General features: G+C 40.6%; 1 pseudogene; it reads right to left on the bottom strand.

Moving 5' to 3' along the window:
- Positions 1 to 1,634: 1,634 nt before the first annotated feature.
- LOC146784420 (uncharacterized) lies at positions 1,635 to 6,199 on the bottom strand (annotated as a pseudogene).
- Positions 6,200 to 7,006: the final 807 nt, after the last annotated feature.

The following is a 7,006-nucleotide window of genomic DNA, read 5'->3' as shown; positions in this document are numbered from 1 at the left end:
CCCTCTCCTGTGCCATGTGCAGTCCTGCGCGATGTTACGTCTGTGGACAGAAATGCAACATCAGCTCAGTGTACCTGAAGGCATGCATTGCAAGCTTGACAATAAATTGATGTAACACTCTCACATAGTCCTCTGTCTGCTTTAGGCTAATGTGTGTACCATGCATCATTGTTCTGTGCTATTCTGTTCATGGTGGGGGATCCCTCACTACATCTCCCATAATGCATTGCCTGTCTGCAGTAACACATGGACTGGAGTGGGATACCCATTTCACAATGGGGGATGTGGGATAGGGGTAGGGGGGGGGGCTACATTGATGTGCATTCCTCTTACCTTGTTGTGTGGCGGCTCTGCCAGAGCTGTCGGCATCCCCAAGGCCCACGACACTCTCGTGCTCGAATGTCGACTGCACCAGCTCCTCCAGTTCGGTGAGGGCAGGTGCCCTGTTACTTCCACCTCCTGTCCGGCTGGCCTCCTTCTGGATGTCCCCCATCTTCCTCTTAGTCACGATGCGCAGGTCGTACCAGCGTTTTTTTAGTACGTCAACGTCCCTGTGGGTCACTCCCACAGCATTTACCTGCACCTGGATTGCCAGCCAAATAGTGCGCTTCTCACACTCTGCCACTTGCAGGGATTGCCTCCCAAAAAGCTTCTGGTGCTGCTTCACCACCTCCTCCACTAGCACCTGGAGTTCCTTGGGGCTGAATTTCACCTTGCGCCTCCTTTCCCCTCCTGTCCTCTGGCTGGACATAGTGAAGTTTGATCTCAACAATCAGGCACTGGCTCCCTGCCTCTCCTCTGCACTCCCAGCCTCTCCTGAGTCTGTTGATTGAGTGCACCTGCCTGGGTGTGGCCACTTCCTACTTGGGTGTGGTTTGGTTGCACAGGATTGGCTGTTTCAAACAGTCATGTGATTTCGTTTTTCCGATTCGGTATTTTCCAAATCGGTAAATACCACCTCGGTATTTACCGATTCGGTAAATACCACCGCGGTACTTACCGAATCGGTAAATTCCAATTCTTGAATACCGAATTTTACCGATTCGGTAAATATTACCGATTTGTTACCTACATATAACTTACCGATTCTTAAATACCGATTCGGTACGGTTCGGTATTTAAGAATCGGTAAATTTTATTTACCTACATGAGGCCCCAAATGAGGGAAACAAGCATCCATCAAACAAATACACAAATTATGAAATATTTCATTGCATTCACAAACAAATGCAAAAACAAACCCAACATTTATCTTGTAATGGGAAGGTTGAAGTTTTCTAAAATCAATTGAGACCACCCATTGGCCATACTGTATTGTATTTGATGTACTTGCTCTGCTCCCAAAAATAAATTTGAGGATACCAAATTAATTTTTAGCCTCCAATTTCATATTGCTGCACATTTATGAATACATTTTTGAATGTTCAGTTGTACATTTTGCTTCTATATTGGTATACACTATCATTTGGCCAACATTACTATGTTTTATGAGCAGTCTAGGACCCCTGCGTAGGTGTCGCGGACACCTTGGTGTCCTTGGAGCACAGGTTAAGAATGCTTATCAAGATGATTTCTAATCAAATGCACTATAAAAAGAGACATGCATGTAGGAGATCTTTCTAGCATGATTTGCCTTAATCTATTTCAAATCGATTTGGCATTTCACTTACAAATGATTCATTTTCTACCTCAATGTAAAAAAGGAACATTTTATCATTGATATCCTGATAGCTGTGATGTTGTTATCTACTACAACCAGATGAACTGGTTCCCTGATGTCATAGGATTCACACTTAAGTGGAACCATGAGTTCTAGGTTAACAGACGTCTGCCTGCTTACACTGAATGAATCTAGACACCCTGCCATAGGCAAACACTCCAGATTCTGTTACATATTTTATTACACTTTGGTCTCACCTCTGAATACGAGTGTAATTTGAGCTTTAAACAAGAATATTGCTTTGTTCTAAAAATATTTTATTGTAGGCTACTACATCAGAGCTTAAAATATGAGTAATCTAAGTTACTGCTATATATTCATTCTCTGTTAAGCTGTAAGGCTATGTAGAACCAACACTGTAAATGCAATTTTCAATTTTTAAGTATCGTCTGTTTCTCTTATATGAACACATCATACACTGGTAAAATTGTGCCTCAACACTATCAGGAGGCAAATGATTTTCCATTAACACAGGTATTACTTGTATCATATTTACTGCATCTAGAATTTGTGTTTATATACCTACTGTACCATGCACATGTTGTAAAAGGAAACAATTAAGATCTTCAAAAACAAAACAATTAGCAGTAAACCAAGGCCCTGTTGCTCTTACACTGTCTACTAAGTGGACAAATGGATGAACATTCATTGTGAAAAATCGTTTTTCATATAAATCCTTAAACAGTCGCACAAACAAAAGTAAACACTGTTCTGCTATATTTAAATCTTCCTGACTAATGTCATCATTTAATAGCTTATGAATTGCTTTCATAAATACACAAAAGTGTAAATAGCGTGATCTATCTAAAACATGTTTTAACACCAGCATTCTATAAAGTAAAAGAAAGTTTCGAAACTCTGAGGCCTTTCAATATGGTAGTTAATCAACAGACCCTGGAACTCTTCTAACATCCAGTGTGGGTTTTTTATCTGTTTCAAATAGCCATTAACTACTTTAACTTTTTCCTAAAAAGAGTATGAATGATGCTTATATTCTTTAGTGAACCAGATGGTCATCATCAATTTCATAGTGCTACTATATACACCATGCATGTAATCAATCACAAATCCTCTGCTTACACAAAAATGTTTCAAAAACATGGACCACATGGGACCTTGGACCACATGGGACCTTGGATCCCTCTTACACTGTAATCAGCAAGTCCACTCTCGATATTTGCTATTGCACTGTTTACATCTGATTTAGTACTATCGAGTGTCCTTGGTGGGCCTTTTGGGTTTTCAGCATTGTAAGGAAATACTCTACAGTGCCCTTTTCCTGACACAGTGACTTCACCCTCTTGTAGACAATGCCAGCACCCAAACTTCCCATTAAACTGGGTGTTTGAAACAAGACAACAAGCTGGTAAATCACATGTGATTGTCAGAAGAGTAGCGTGGCAAGTAAAACTACAATTGTTTTGATCTTTAAATGACACTCCACTTTCCAGCTGTGTAAGTTCAATATATAATGGCTTTAAGAAAGACCGCATTATTGGCTTTTTTGCGGAAACCCAAATACCATGTCATATATTTTCACGCAGTTTTCTTTGAGATGCAGGCAGCTCGTTTACCGTCAAGTACACTGGCCACATTGATATTTTGGAACTTTTAAATACAGGAACACCATCAGTGTTCATTGCAAATTAAAGGCTGTTAGGGTTTTTCAGGAATCCACTCTTGAATAAATCCAAATACATTTCCCCATCATATACATCTTTTATTGTTTGTTTCTCATTCTCCATATAGTGATCAAATCGATATTTCCTCACCTTTTCTGTAAAATGTTTTCGCCTAAACATAGTCTAACTGTTCAATTAGGCTACGCTGAATGAAATAAGACACTGAGTCACTTTGAATCAAATCTTTCATACAGTGTTGGTTAGGACAGGTCTGAGTGTTTTTATCAACATGTTTGTAGCAAGTACCACAATAGTAAGTAATATTTGGGGCCTTAACACATTTTTTGATATATTTGTGAAGGTGATGCATAGTTTTGAACATTCTATTATCACGTGGCAAGAGCAAATGGATGAGATTCAGCATATAGCCAGCTGCCTCATCACTCAAGCGAAAACAAATAATAAAGCAGCAAAGCAATAGTATGACCACCCCTAAGCATTTGTTGGAGCCCTCAAAAATAGGTGATGATTCATCTGTGGTATTAGTTTGATGAGAACAAATTTGAATTTTTTCGTACTCATTTTGAATGGTATATCCAACTTGATCCAAAAGTTGTTCCAAATCAGAACCCGAGTCATTAAGCAGAGCCTCCATTTCACCTTTTAAGCTGCTACAAAGCGTATCTCAAACAGCGTAAATTGAAAATTCATCTGTGTCATCTACTGGTGGGGTATAATCTGGTATTGCTGTACAGTTGTCTGAATGCAATGTACACTGCTCTGCAGAAGGTGATGTATGAATAACTACAACAAAAGAAAGTATGTAATTGTACGTTAAGTAAGCAAAATATGTTGTAATTAGATTGTAAATGTATCATACGTCAGTAACCAATTAAATTTTTCTGTGGCAGAAACTCAATGCGCGTTGATTAGGACCTTCATTTTTGCAAGTGATGTGCTTTCAAACTATATACTTTCATACATCAAATTGTTAATGCAAGCAGTATAAAAAGGAGTTTACAATTTCATACTGTACCTTTGGGGATGATATCATCTGCTGTGCTTGAAGTCTGCAAGGACCCTTCTTTTACTTTCTTCGGTGCTGCATATTGTATAATGCGGTCATCTGCTTCTTCAATTAAATGTTCTGTCTACTCTCATGCAGAAAAAGGACCGATTAATTCAATTCTGCACTTGGTCACGTTTAGAACAGGTCTTTTTGTGACTTCTAAAAGTCCCCCAGTTGTTGAGCAATTCTTGTACCTACAGCATTCATTATTTTGTGTCTTGTGTGCATTCACCATATATGCATGGCTATTAGGATGGAACATGAGAATGAACAAATACTGTTTCGGTACAATAATCTCCAGTTGGTTGAGTGTGATGGTATTGATTTGGCTTCATGCAAATCAGAGAAGCTGGTTTGGTGACTTATGTTAAAAAATTAATTATCAAAAGTGGACATTATAACTTTGTGATCACTCCAAGAAACAGACGCACGTACACGCTGCCGGTTACCGAGCCGGTAAGATGGAAAGGAGTACTTCATAAATTGTCTGAACAACTGACCTTTTACAGACTGATGATTGAATGTCAACAGTGAAAGTTTTAGGATATATTGTGGAGCCCTGAAGAAGTCCCTGAGCGGGACAAAACGCGTCTGCTATGGTCATTGAATTTTAACAAGAAATTAAATAAAGAACTACTTTGAACAAAAAGAAACTACTGAGGACTGGGAGTTTTTCAATGTGCACACAGAGACTGTTTTGATTACCTTGATACATTGCTCAGTGCTGAACCTACTGTGTTTGTGTCAAATTAGGAAATGTTCATTTCCTGGTATTGGAGTATATAAATAAGGGCGTACTCCATGGTACTTTGTACTGTTTTATTGCTCACATGTTGTATTGTCAGGTGTGGAGTGTTATAAGCCTCAACCCTCTGTCTGTTGATATTAACTTTGTGATCACGTTAAACTTGCTGCACCATTTAACTAAACAACGCAATGCTTTGTCTCTGCAGAACATGAATTAGAAGATGATTACAGTAATATATTAAGTACATAGCTAATAATGTAATTACTTACATGTTCCTTCTATTAATGGCCTGCCTAGCTAAACTATCACAAGAAAGAAAACAGCAGGGTAAAACAAAACTCATGCACAGCAGATCATACTCTTTGCAAGGAAGCCAGTTTCACACTCTTGCCTCAAAAAGAAAGAAGAGCCATCTGTAGCACTGTTAACTGCATCTTAGTTGAAAGTGACTGGTGTAGAAAGTAGACTTTAATAAAAAATGTCATTATAGAAGAGAGTGTCTCCTGAGGTTACTGACCGTTGTGAATAAATCTGTTTTGTTGATTGAAGTGTCCTCTGAACAGATTTGGTGTATTGTTTGATAATGTGCACTTACCTCTAATAAATGTAAATTTAAATGTAAATTTGATACTTGTATAGCGCACTACTCACCCGCAAGGGTCTCAAGGCGCTTGTACAAATACCGCTGTGGAACCCATCCTGGCTTTCCCTGTGAGGCGTCCACTCCTGGGCACCCCCAATGTGGAGGCCAGGCATCCTTAGCGTTGTGGGGGCCGTTGTGGAGATTAAGCAAGCTATTGCCCAGAGTTGCAGAGTGGGACACCATGATTGGAATGGCACCGAGGCGAGAATTATCAGGTCCGTGGAATTTTTGAGTCCAAGACCCGCCGAGGCGGGGAATTGAACCCTGGTCCCGGGCTAGACCTCTGCATCAGGGTCTGCCGCTCTAATCATTGAGCCACACTTCTCTAATACCATTTTTTGTATGGCCCACGTTTCTTTCCTTTTCCAAGTTGTCCTCCTTTATTCACTGGCATCATTGTTTCTGCTTCCAATAGTCTTTAAATATGGAAATTGAGCTGTGGTTCTCTCTCGCACAGACAATACTTTGACTCCCTCACTTGGTATTATTTTATGATGCCAAACATCTCAGTTCAGTATTTTCCTGGCTAATGGAAGGCCGCTAAAAGGTATTTACACCTGACAAACATACAATGCTCTTGTGGCGGCGTTTTCAAGATTTACATTTGTCATGAATTACTGGTATGTCCCTTGTAAAGTGGTATATCATATACCCAGGCCTTGTACTTGCAACATAATCTGTGAGCTTCTAGCACTGATTACGCAAATATAAGTAGCCTTTCAAACCTGTCTCAGGTCTGCCATTGTAGAGCCCGAGTGTGCAGTTTATTGCAACTTCGACTTGGCATTTAAAGCTACCTGCCAAGCCTCAAAATCATCCACATTTATCTCATATGTCACCGCAGGCAACCCTTCGGAGCAGGGTGTCATGTAAATAAAGGACAATCAGTCATTTGTTAAGCGCACTACATACCCGCAAAGGGTCTCAAGGTGCTGGGCAGGAGGTGGGGCCACTACTGATCGAAAAGCCAGGTCTTCAGTGTCCTCCTGAAGGTCAGCAGGTCTTGGGTCTGTCGTAGGCTCAGTGGGAGGGTGTTCCATGTCTTGGCGGCGAGGTGGGAGAAGGATTTCCCGCCGGTGGTTGTTTTTCGGATGCGTGGGACGGTGGCGAGTGAGGTCGGCAGAGCGTAGCTGGCGGTTGGGGGTGTAGAAGGAGAGCCGTCTGTTGAGGTAGGCTGGGCCGGTCTTGTGGAGTGCTTTGTGTG

This window comes from Triturus cristatus, chromosome 11 (genome assembly GCF_964204655.1).
Source record: "Triturus cristatus chromosome 11, aTriCri1.1, whole genome shotgun sequence".
Classification (NCBI taxonomy): domain Eukaryota; kingdom Metazoa; phylum Chordata; class Amphibia; order Caudata; family Salamandridae; genus Triturus; species Triturus cristatus.
The sequence above is the reverse complement of the archived record's forward strand: the minus strand, read 5'-3'. Positions and strand labels throughout refer to the sequence as shown.